Genomic DNA, 13,444 nt, shown 5'->3' with positions numbered 1-13,444 from the left:
ATTACTCTTTGAGAAAAGAGGGTTGAAGTTAATTAAAAGGAAAGAGAGTGAAATCAGAAGATCATTAGCAGATTAATATCCTTTCTTCAGTCAACTGATATTAAGGACTTTTTACCAATTTCATGTTTGACTTCTGGACATAACTGTAGTCTCAACACACACACATGTAATACATAGTCATAAGTAAGGCACTATTTGGATTTTTAAGATCTAGCAGTGAACAATACAAGGTCCCTATATTCCAAAAACATGTATTCTAGTGGATAATTTACATAATAAATAAACACATAAATCCAAAATATGTCAATTGTGATAAGTGCTAGGAAAAATAATTTTTATCCCTTATGAACATTATTTATAATCATTTTTTCAACATCCATGTTTTTCCTCTTTTTGTTTCTCTGTATCTTCATGTTTTTTTTTCCTGAGTGGAATATTGCAGTTAATTTAGTGTATTGTAAAACAAGGTAAATTTGTCACACAATTTCTATAGTTAGGAATCTAGGCACTTTTTATTTGATTCTTCTGTTCACTGTCTCACAAGACTGCAATCAAGAGATAAACGAGGGATGCATTCTCATCTGAGAGTCAAGGTCCTCTTCAGAGCTCACTGTTTTTGAAAGAATTCAGTTCCTTCTAGCTCTAGAATTCATGGCTGCTTGCTTCTTCAAGACCAGCATGAATGTCTGTCTCTCACATATCTAAATTTCCTTTTAATGGGCTCATCTGATTAGGTCAGGTCCATCTGGGATAATTATCCTTTTGATTAACATGAAATTAACTGATTAGAGACTGTAATTATATCTTCAAAATCCCTTCACCTTTGCCATATTTTGTTGGTTAGAAGCAAGCCTCAGACTTAGACCACACTCAAAAAGAGGAGGTTAAACAAAGGATACAAGGAGTGGGAATATCTGGGACCACTTTATAATCCTGCCCACCACACTCTGTGACTAAGGTTTCAAAATAGTTTAAGGGAAAGCAAATAATATTTTGTTTATCTTAATTTGTAAATTCACACTTAATTGTAACCAGCAAGATAGTACTCAAAAAGCACTAATATTCTGAATATTAAGCAAGACTGTGGTTATGAAAGTTTTATTATCTTTTCATCATGACTAAAAGATTTTCATGACCGTTGTCTTATTAAGGTAATTTTAACATAATCTATGGAAGTATTCTTCAGATGCTTGACCTAATTTAGAATTGATGCTTTGGAGAAGAGACCCTCTATAAATGTGGATATACTTGAAAACTTTCATGATGTGAAGAATGAGCAATCTTAAAAGATTTTCCAATCATTTGGACTTTTAGCATATTCTAACATTTATCCATAACGGTCAAGGAGTACTTGTGCCCTACTTGTGTTTTAGATTTTATAATACAAAAGTGTCTAATGTTATTAAATAATGTTTTCCTAAATTTAAGATTGTTTCAATCTCTTAGAAGGTGGAAAAAATAGTCAAGATGATTCATTTCATAGTACTGGATTTCATTTTAAAATCCTGATTTACTGAAAGTTAGCATTAATAAACAAAACATTAATGTGCATGGAAGTATTTCCACAGTGAAATAATCTTTTATTTTGAAATATTTATGCCTTGGATCTTACCTATTTATGTACATAATAACTGTATTCAAATTAATATACAGAAACTTTTGCAGTCCTTTCTGGGTAAACATATTGTATTTAAAGTTTTAAAATATGTTATTTAAAACTTGATTGAGTCCAATCTACAATTCTAAACTTCAGCTTCCTTTTTGCCATTTTTATTTCCAATGTAAGCTACAGAAGAAATTCATGTTTTAAGACAAAACACAAGTTCTGTCATTGACTCTTCCTGTAATTTGAGACTTTCCTGAGTAGGGCCAAATGATGAGAGCTTTGACTGAGAAACTAACTTCAGTTATATAGGGATGTACATTATTCAAACACTACGTGCTCTGGTATTATAAAGTAAATACTATCTAAATGGTTACACATAATTAGAAAGATAATCTTTGTACAATTAAACTGCAAAATCTTCCAGTGTCAACTCCCTGGAATGTTCATATTATTGTGATTGAAATGTTTATAAGTAGTTGAAAATTCTCTGTTCATCAGGGGTTCTTTTTCTCCCTTAAAATTTAGAAGATTTAAAAAGCTCTATTGATCTAAAAGCACTTTCTTCCAGCCCATGTTGCTTTCTCTGTAAGCTTTACTGCCCATTAATTGCTATTGAATTGATAGCCATTATAAGTAACTCCCACTGTGGTCAATTATCAAGTAGTAGAACTTGGAACAGTGGGGACTATCTGTTAATGTGATTCTTTGATCAACTCAAAAAATATGAAGACTTTTGAGGATGACACCATATGCACTGGATTTCATTTTGTGCACAAAAAGAAAGCCTGATATAAAATTCCAACAATTGATGAGGACCATCATACTAAGAAGTATAAGTGCTGGAATGCACTCAGCATGAAGAAAGAGATACATATTATTGTATTTCGTCAAGGCAATGCAGCCTAGTGGATACCAGTCCTAGTGCTTTTCAGGCACCTACAAAGACATAACATTATTTAGTTGTGATATGAAGAACTACTAAAAACATCCTAATCTCATGGATTCTCTCTCATAAGAACTCTGAGATATACCTTGGAAATTCTTCTTTTATTCTTAAAAAGTTTATTGTTAAGTTGGTTTCCTATAATACCCAGTGCACATCCCAACAAGTGCCCTCCTTCATGCCCATCACCCCGCTTCCCTCTTTCCCACCCCCAGCAGCCCTCAGTTTGTTCTCAGCATTCAAGAGTCTCTCATGGTTTCCCTCTCTCCCTCACCCCCACTATTTTTTCCCCTTCTTTTCCCTCATGGTCCTCCATTAAATTCCTTCTAATCCTCCTATACATGCAAACATATGGTATCTGTCCTTCTCTGCTTGACTTATTTCACTCAGCATAACACCCTCAAGTTCCATCCATGTTGCTACACATGACCAGATTACATTCTTCCTCATTGCCATGTAGTATTCCATTTTATATATAAACCACTTCTTCTTGATCCATTCATCAGTTGATGGACACTTAGGCTGTTTCCATGTTTTGGCTATTGTGGAGAGTGCTGCTATGAACATTGGGGTACATGTACCCCTATGCATCAGCACTCCTGTAACACTTGGGTAAATTCCTAGCAGTGCTACTGCTGGGTCATAGGGGAGTTCTATTGTTTATTTTTTGAGGAAACTCCATACTGTTTTCCAGAGGGGCTGCACCAGTTTACATTCCCACCAGCAGCGTAGGAGGGTGCCCGTTTCTCCACATCGTCGCCAGCATCTGTAGTTTCCCGATTTGTTCATTTTAGCCAGTCTGACCGGAGTGAGGTGGTATCTCAGTGAGATTTTGATTTGTATTTCCCTGATGAGGAGGGATGCTGAGCATCATTTCATGTGTCTGTTGCCATCTGGATGTCCTCTTTGGAGAAGTGTCCATTCATATCTTCTGCCCATTTCTTCACTGGTTATTTGATTTTAAGGTGTGGAGTTTGGTGAGTTCCTTATAGATTTTGGATACTAGCCCTTTATCTGAAAAGTCTTTTGCAATTATCTTTTCCCATTCCGTCAGTTGCTTATTAGTTTTATTGATTGTTTCCTTTGCCATGCAGAAGTTTTTTATCTTGACGATGTCCCAGTAGTTCATTTTTTTCTCTTGATTCCCTTGCCTTTGGGGATGTGTCAAGTAAGAAATTGCTGAGGTGGAGGTTAAGGAGGTTGTTTCCTGTTTTCTCCTCTAAGGTTCTGATGGTTTCCTGTCTCACGTTCAGGTCCTTTATCCATTTTGAGTTTATTTTAGTGTATGGTGTGAGAAAATGATCTAGTTTCATTCTTCTGCATGTTGCTGTCCAGTTCTCCCAGCAACATCTGTTAAAGAGGCTTTCTTTTTTCCATTGGACACTCTTTCCTGCTTTGTCAAAGATTAGTTGGCCATACATTTGTGGGTCCAATTCTGAGTTTTCAATTCTATTCCTTTGGTCTATGTATCTTTTTTTGTGCCATTATCATACTGTCTTGATGATTATACCTCTGTAGTAGAGACTAAAGTCTAGGATGGTGATGCCTCCTGTTTTGGTTTTCTTTTTCAATATTGCTTTGGCTATTCAGGGTCTTTTGTGGTTCCATACATATTTTAGGATAGTTTGTCCTACTTTTGAGAAGAATGCTGGTGCAATTTTGAATGGGATTGCATTTAATGTGTAGATTGTTTTGAGTGTAATGACATTTTTACAATATATATTTTTCCGACCCATGAGCATGGTATGTTTATCCATTTCTTTGTGTCTTCTTCAATATCATTCATTAGTTTTCTATAGTTTTCATCATACAGATCTCCTATATCTTTGGTTAGGTTTATTCCTAGGTATTTTATGGTTTTTGTGCAATTTTGAATGGTATCAGTTTCTTGACAAACCTCTAGCCAGGCTTCTTGAAAAGAAAAGAGAGCACCAAATAGACAAAATCATGAATGAACATGGAGTTATTAAAACCAACCCCTCAGAAATACAAGCAATTATCACGGAATACTATGAAAAATTATATGCCAACAAACTGCACAAGTTAGAAGAAATGGACAAATTCCTCAACACACACTCACTACCAAAATTCACATGGGAAGAGATAGAAAATCTGAACAGACCGATAACTAGTGAAGAAATTGAATCAGTTATCAAAAACCTCCCAACAAATAGGAACCCTGGGCCAGATGGCTTCTCTGGGGAATTCCACCAGACATTTAAATCAGAGTCAATACCCATTATTCTCAAGATATTCCAAAAAATAGAAATCAAAGGAACTCTATCTTCCGGACTCTATCTACGAAGTCAGCATCACTTTGATTTCCAAGCCAGAGACCCAGCAAAAAAAGAGAACTACAGACCAATATCCTTGATGAATACAGATGCAAAAATTCTCATCAGGATACTTGCAAATCGAATACAACAGCATATAAAAAGAATTAACCGCCATGATGATGTGAGATTCATTTCTGGTTTACAGGGCTGGTTCAATATTTTCAAATCAATCAGTGTGATACATCATATTAACAAAAGAAAAGAAAACAATCATATGATTCTGTCGATAGTATGTCGATAGATGCAGAAAAAGCATTTGACAAAATACAGCATCCCTTCTTAATAAATAGTCTCGAGAAAGTCGGGATAGAAGGAGCTTACTTAAACATCATAAAAACCATTTATGAGAAGCCCTCAGGTAACATCATCCTCAGTAGGGAATAACTGAGGACTTTCCCCCTGAGATCAGGAACAAGACAGGTATGTCCACTCTCACCATTGTTTTTGAACATAGTGCTGGAAGTCCTAGCATCAGCCATCAGACAATAAAAGGAAATAAAAGGCATCAGAATTGGTAAAGAAGAAGTCAAACTTTCACTTTTCACAGACAACACAATATCTACATAGAAAACCTGACAGACTCCACCAGAAGCCTACGAGAACTGATCCATGAATTCAGCAAAGTTGGAGGGTACAAAATGAACGTACAGAAATTGGTTCCATTTTTATACACCAATAATGAAACAACAGAAAGAGAATTCAAGAAATTGGAAATTCTTCTTAAAATAAAAGTATAATCTCAGCAAATGATAGCAAGTCATACGTCAAGGCACTTTATAATAAATTTCATTAGAATATGGTACTGAATGCCACCGAGGCAAAGAATTTTTATTTTGTTGCCTGGTAGGAAAGACAAGAGTCATACTGTAAAATACACTGTAAAATATTGTGCTATTCTTTCTTATTTTACACCTTCCATCTTTTGCCTACCATTTTATCATTGCATTTGACAGCACCTGTGCATTACAAAAAAGGCTACATACAATCTATGGGTAGGCATACAAATAGCTTCCCTGTCCCTCTAGAAGGCTGAATCAAGAAGAGACTTATATAGACCATAGAAAGCAGAATTAGGAAAAGACTTACATAGACCCTAGAAATGGACACAGGGAATTTAAGGAGCTATTCCAGTGTCTTGGAATCCAGGGAATGGCCTAGAATAAATGAAAGGCTCAAGTTTGGCCCATCTTATTGGCCCAAAGACTCCTTATCTACTGGAGAGAGGTGTGGTCCAGGTAAGGTCAAAACTGGACACTCTAAAGACTGGGTCAAGGACAGAGGTCCTCCTTCTTTTTAATTGTTTTAAATGTTCTGATCTATATTTTTATATTTCCCTTAATTCACTGATTTATTTTTATTAACTACTAAATTTTAATAGCTAATATTTTTCTTTTTCAATATAATAAAATTATTTTCTTTTTAATATTACATAAAATCAATCAAATATTTTCTTTTAAAAGGTATGTTAAGGGCGCCTGGGTGGGTCAGTGGGTTAAGCATTAACTTCGGCTCATGTCATGATCTCACGGTTCATGGGTTCGAGCCCCGCATCGGACTCTCTGCTGACAGCCAGCTCAGAGCCTGGAGCCTGTTGCAGATTCTGTATCTCCCTCTCTCTCTGACCCTCCCCTGCTCATGCTGTCTCACTCTTACTCTCTCTCAGAAATACATTTTAAAAAATTTAAAAAAGGTATGTTAATTTCTTAGAATTCCTTCAATTATGCCATTATTACTTTGTTAATTTTATTTAATTTTGAATTTAACTTTCATTAGCCTAAATTTTACTCACCTTTTGCTTGACCTAAATGTCTAGAAACGTTAGTGTTAGCTTTTACTTCTGTAAATTTATCTTAATAATTTCAGAATTTTGTACCTAAATCTAAAGAGTTCAGTCTTGAGACACATTAATTGGGTTGAATGAGTAGCTTAATTGTTCAAAGTTAAGGAACCTAATTTCACAATGCTTTTGTTAGTTTATATGGTATTAAAAGGTAAACACAGCTGGGTATGAAATGACACTGATAATATTTTTCATAATTTCAGAGGAAATTAATTCCAAATAACAACTATATATCGTTTAATTTTGAGAGAGATCAAGGTAGGTTTATGTTTATAAAGATTCCTGAGGGGTATGTGAGCAGCTCAGGTTGTGAAACGACCAATTTGGCTCAGGTCATGATCTCATGGTTGGTGAGTTCAAGCCCCCCATGGGGCTCTCTGCTATTAGCACAGAGGATGCTTTGCATCCTCTGACTCCTCCTTCCCATCTCCTGTTTGCTCTCTCTTTCTTTCTCAAAAAAAAAATAAAAACATTGAGAGAGCCTGGTAAGTCATCTCTGTTGTCCATGTTAACACAGTTATTTGTGGAGTAAAATTCTCACCTGGGCCATAAGATGAGATTGTGGCAGAGAAAAGGTCAATGATCTTCCTTTTGTATTAAATGGGAAATATGACTAATTTTCTTTTGGCTTGTAAGAGATAATATCTCCTAAGCTTTTTTCAACATGGTTGGGAATTAAGTAAGTAATTTCAAAGAGTATATTGTGAAAACTCCTCTGTTAATAGCAGTATCAAAAAAGTCGGCTTGGGGGCGCCTGAGTGGCTCAGTTGGTTAAGCGTCCGACTTCAGCTCAGGTCATGATCTCTCGGTTTGTGAGTTTGAGCCCCACATCGGGCTCTGTGCTGACGGCTCAGAGCCTGGAGCCTGCTTCAGATTCTGTATCTCCTTCCCTCTCTGACCTTCCCCTGCTCACGCTGTCTCTCTCTCTCACACAAATACATTTTTAAAAAATATTAAAAAAAAAAAAAGTCTGCTTGTGGGGCACCTGAGTGACTCAATTGCTTAAGTGTCTGACTCTTGGTTTCAGCTCAGGACATGAACTCATGGTTGTGAGCTTGGGTTCTGCACTGGGCATGTAGCCTGTTTAAGATGCTCCCTTTCCCCCTCCCTCTTCCCTTGTCCCCACTCTGTTTTTATCTCTCTTCCTCAAAAAAAAAAAAAAAGTCAGACTAAAGCAATGTATGAGGTTTGACATTGTTTAAGTTGATAAAGATAGTAGGTCTTTTAAAATATAAAGTACATTTATTAAATTGCACTTAAAGTTCCATCTTAACCTAAATTTTGATCCTCCCCCACTCCCTAGGTAACAGTGATAAAATTCATTGTATACTTTTAAGAGTCATGAAAAAAATTCTCGTGGTTAATACTTTTCAATCACTGTTAAGAAATAGCACATAGTGTCCTAAAGTAGCCTATTAGGAAGTATTATTTCTGTTATTTTTGAAAAATAATTAGGATTTGAAAAATAGTAATCACAAGATCTGAGATTAAGTTACACTTCTTTCAATAATTAGTTGTATAATAGTGTTTTCTTTTTTTGTAATTAATATCTTTATTTCTTTATGATCTTTTTTAGTTCTAATATTGTGTTTTCTACCTGGTATCTTCATGTGTTAAACTGTAGGAGCTAATACTATCTAGGCCTCATTTATTTATTTATTTTTATGTTTTATTTCTTTTTTGAAAGAGAATGTGCAAGGTGGATAGGGGCAGAGAGAGAGAGGATAGAGGATCTGAAGTGGGCTCTGCACTGACGGGCTGACAGTAGTGAGCCCCATGGGGCGCTTTAATTAAAAAACTGAGATCATGACCTGAGCTGAAGTTGGACATATAACCAACTGAGCCACTCAGGTGCCCCAGGCCTCTTTAACCCTAAAATTCTATGATATTTATTGACAAGATAATAAGGGAAGGATTTCCTCCTAATTATAAACTATACACATTTATGATACTTTACATAAATTTTACATGTATAAAGCATTAACATTTATAATCAGTTTGAAAGTCCTAAAATGTTCTCTACACCAAAATATTCTATCCAGTAGTAATACCCCTAACCTGGTGTTCTTTGTAGATTACACAGTGATAGATAGATAGATAGATAGATAGATAGATAGATAGATAGATAGATAGATAGAGATATATAGCTTGGTAGATAATAGACTTAGTAAATATCTGTTGAATGAATAAACTATACAGTTCATAAATATTTATATGCTTTCTCTGTTTTAATCATTTGGGAGAAAATCACATTAAGTTGCATCCATTCACTTACATAACACGTTTCCTAGGGTGATAGGACAAGGTACCTCACTCTGTTGAACAGGAAAGGATTTGGACCTCCTCAGGGTGTTGCCAAGTGAGGAAATTGCTGGGGAGCGAGAAGGAGTAAGAAACAATTGAAAGATGAGAAGTTATCACGGCAAAAGATGAATGATGTATTGTTGCTCCTAGTTTGTTGAAAGGTAAACCCAGATATTTACTTTGAAACAACATTATTAAATGGTGGGAGGTATATTTTTGTTTTCAGCATTTCCATATTAGAAAGAAGGTAGAAATGGCAATTTCCTTTGTGAACTTTAAAAATCAAAGTGTTTGGTGACATAAATTAAAGGCATATTCTGGGTTTTTGTAATCTTGCACTATAAATGGAGTATTAGGAAGAAACTATATTCTCTTCACTCAGCTGTCAATTGAGCTTTTAGTTCTAAGAGACATACACTTTACTAATTCTATTTGTCATGTCCTTCTCTGAGAAACTTGTCTAATTTAGATATATTTTAGAAAATGAAACATGGGATGAATAGGACAGGTCAAGAAAATTTTCCATCTCTGAGATGAATTGAGAAACTTAGGTAATTTTGGAAATAGGACAGAGATTTCACACATCTAGGTCCATTGTAGAGTGAACTTGAACATCAGTGTTTTTCCTCCAGGCTAGTCCAACTGCCTCTATGTTATACGTAAGTCAGTACTTCAGGTCCTGATCAGACACACCTTGTTACTCAATATTGGGAATTTGGAACCTTAGGCGTTGCTTGGCAGCTAATGTCCTTGACTAGAACTGTTTTTAGGAAATGTCATAATCGGTTGGTGATTGTTTTTTGAGTTTTTTTGGCTTATAAGAAAAATGTAAATGGAAAAGGTATTTTTTGAATGTTCCTTTCACTATTCTCTGTAATGGGATAGTGTCTTAGAGTTAAGGTAAGAACAAAAGGGAAAAAAACAATCAAAATATGTTTATAGATAAACCCATTCCTGTATATGAGATATTTTCAGCTAGTTTGACCATATATATATACAAATATATATATATACAAATATTTGTATAGTTTGACCATATATATATATATACACAAATACAAATATATATATTTGTATATATATATACAAATAATATACAAATATATATATATTTGTGTATATATATACACATACAAATATATATGTTTGTGTATATATATATACACACATACAAATATATATATATTTGTGTATATATATATATACACACAAAGCAAAACATTCATAAATCTTCTAAAAAAGCAATTTTCCCTTATTCCTGAGTCAGTTTGTAGTCAAGAAGTTTGAAAGCCAAAGATGAATGAGAGTGTATTCAGGGGGTTGCCACCAAAATGAAAACTTTGGGTTTACCAGAATAAAACAAACAAAAGGACCCAGGTAACGTTTTCATTTCTCTAAGTACCTAATAAAGTATTATGAAAGGCTGTGGACTGTCATCATCTCAAAATCACACCAGAAACTGAAAGTTTAAACAAAGAATTAATTTTCACAGTTATTTTTTTCTGACTTGGATTACAAATTATTGGAAAGATTAAGCAAGGATAATTTTTGAGATTTCTAGTTCTTTTCTAGAAGTTTATAATATATTACATTTGGCTTTCAGGAGAAGTTAGGTCTAGTAAATTTTTTGAGGTTTGTAATCTGTAATTATAGCCAGATCTATATAAATTATATTTATGCTTGTTCATAAAAATTCAAGACCAAGGCTTAGCAAGTGTTCCTTTGTTTTAGTGCACTCACTAGTTGCAAATAATTTTTAGAGTTCTTTTATTTTATTCTTCTGCCACATTTCGAGATAAAGTATGCTGATAGTAAAGAAGATGGAATATGGAAGAAAATATATCTGTTCCAGTAAAACTTTTAATATGTTCCACATTGGCACATGCCTTTAGAGAATAATGTAAATTATTTTCATCTTAAGAAACAAGAGGAAAAAGGCTTAACTTGCAGCAAAAATATATGAATTAGACGTAAAACGTCTTCTAGTTCCTACTCTGCTCTCCAAACATAAACCAATTATAAGGTGTTCTCTTCCACCAACATTCTCACGTAATTTTCTAAATACCTTGGAGAAAATAAAACAAAAATAATTTAAGCTGTTGACAGCATGAAACTTAAGCATATGTGAAATGAGCCCCCAAACTATACCAAATAAGTTGTGATTATATTAGCTTTTGGTGATCATAGGAGCTAAAAGCTAAAGAATACCAATTTTGGAAGAGTATACCAACTTTGGTAAAGAGCTGATGGTTTTACAAGACCAATTAGACTCCCTAGCAGCGGTAGTCTTACAAAACAGAAGAGGGTTGGACCTGCTAACTGCCAAAAGGAGAGGACTATGTCTCTTCCTAAATGAAGAATGTTGCTTCTATGTCAACCAGTCAAGGACAGTCAGATATGGTCCAGCATTTAAGGGAGCTAATTAACAAAAGAAGACAGGAATTCGCAGATGCATGGAACTCTTGGAGCAACATATGGAATTGGGCATCCTGGCTCTTCCCTTCAGCTGATTGTCTCCTAATGCTTTTCATAGCCCTCCTGTTTTGCTCTTGTATTCTTAATATGCTCTCATCAAGAAGCTATAAAACTCCAGATGAGGAGTGCCTGGGTAACTCAGGCAGTTAAGCATCCAACTTTGCCTCAGGTCATGATCTCATGGTTCTTGAGTTTGAGCCCCATGTCAGAATCTGTGCTGACAGCTCAGAGCCTGGAGCCTGCTTCAGATCCTGTGTCTCCTTCTCTCTCTCTGCCCCTCCCCTGCTCACACTCTGTCTCTCTGTCTCTCAAAAATAAATAAAACATTAAAAAAAAAAAGATAAGGCAACCTGGCTATGTGTGAGTACATGACATCCCTCATGACCCTGTAACATGAGACCACACAATGAGAATATATGTCTGTATGTTACCATGTATGAGAGACAAAGAAGTAGAAAATTTATAAAGGCTACACCTCACTGTGCTGGGGGCTCAGGTTTTTGGGTACAGTCCAACTGTCAGCACAAATAAAGCTGCTTCCTGGATAGAAAAGACTCAGTGTCCCATCTCTCTATGTGAGAATCCTGCTACACCTTTAGACATTTGTGACAAAGAGTCGGGAAACTCCGATTGGAAACAAATGGAAAGTCAATGAGGAAGAGAAGGTAAAGTACTTTAAAAAAAAAAAAACATTATTCTGTCTCAGAAGCAAATAAATAAGAAACCGAGGATATACAGGATGGAACAGGAACTGTGTGTTGCGTGTCATAGCCTTTGTCGCAAAAGTGAATTCTAATCTTTGATGTTGTATCTTGAAAGTGAGTTGGAAAGTAAGCCTATAATAGATGTAAGTTTGCCATGTTCACTTTATACAGCTAAAAGCAATTTTGCTCTAAAGTTGGAAGAATTTTTATAGTTTCAGTGAATCTTTATACATAAAATATGTGAAAATATAAAAGCAAAATGGGAGTTACAGGAAGGTCATCTTGAAAAGAAGGCATAATGAGACTTATACTTTTCTTGTAAGTTGACATCACTGCCCTAATGAAGTTTGATTTCAAGTTACTTTATCTTGCCCTTGGATGACCCATTCAACAGAAAGTTGAGAAAAATAAAACTGCAGTATTGCATTGGGAACGAATTACTTTTCGTTTCCTTTCCAGTAAAAAGGTCATTATAGTATTTATTCCACTATTAAAAGTAAATTAAGCCACTCTAAATTATTGAAGCAATATGAGGTTGAAACATAAAAGTGTAAAAATGGGGCTTAGGACTAGCATATAGCTCTCACCTTACAAGTACAGCCCTTAGTTGTGTATTTCTCTCCTTTGTGTTCACAATTGCTTATCTTTTCCCCAGAGAAGAAACTCATTGGGCTTATTATACATAAAAGAGTTGTTTGCCACACTTTCAACTGGGTATATATTTTAAATATGGTTACTCATCCAGCATTTGTGTGGGTTTTTTTTAAGTCTTTATTCGGATTTTTTATGGAAAGTCACTCAGCTAGGCTCTCATTATGGATTACAAAGGGAATAAATCAGGAACTCTACCCTAAATATGTTTATAAGTAACCATGATTAAAGTCTTCGTATGGTAGTTCTCATTAGGGATATACTTTAATTATCATTATCCTGGAAGCCAGCCATTAATTCTCCTGTAGGTTTCTGGGAAGGCATAAGAATAGAGCTGGTGTTGCAGTTGAGTTACAGAAGATGGGTTGAAGTAGATGGCAGAAAAGCTAAAGAGTAATCTAAAATAAATCTGAGCAAACATTAAGAGGTATGTAAATTCATAGAATATTTAAGAAATAGTCAATTCAAGAAATATTTAATTGCTTGATCCTATGTGTGAGGAATGATTAGAAATCTGAAATTTATAATTTAGGGTGCATTTAAGATTGATGTAGAATAGATAAACACTGATACAATTGTGTTAAA

The sequence above is a fragment of the Crocuta crocuta genome, unplaced genomic scaffold, assembly GCF_008692635.1.
Source record: "Crocuta crocuta isolate KB4526 unplaced genomic scaffold, BGI_CrCroc_1.0 scaffold1240, whole genome shotgun sequence".
Taxonomy (NCBI): domain Eukaryota; kingdom Metazoa; phylum Chordata; class Mammalia; order Carnivora; family Hyaenidae; genus Crocuta; species Crocuta crocuta.
Note: the sequence above shows the minus strand (reverse complement) of the source record.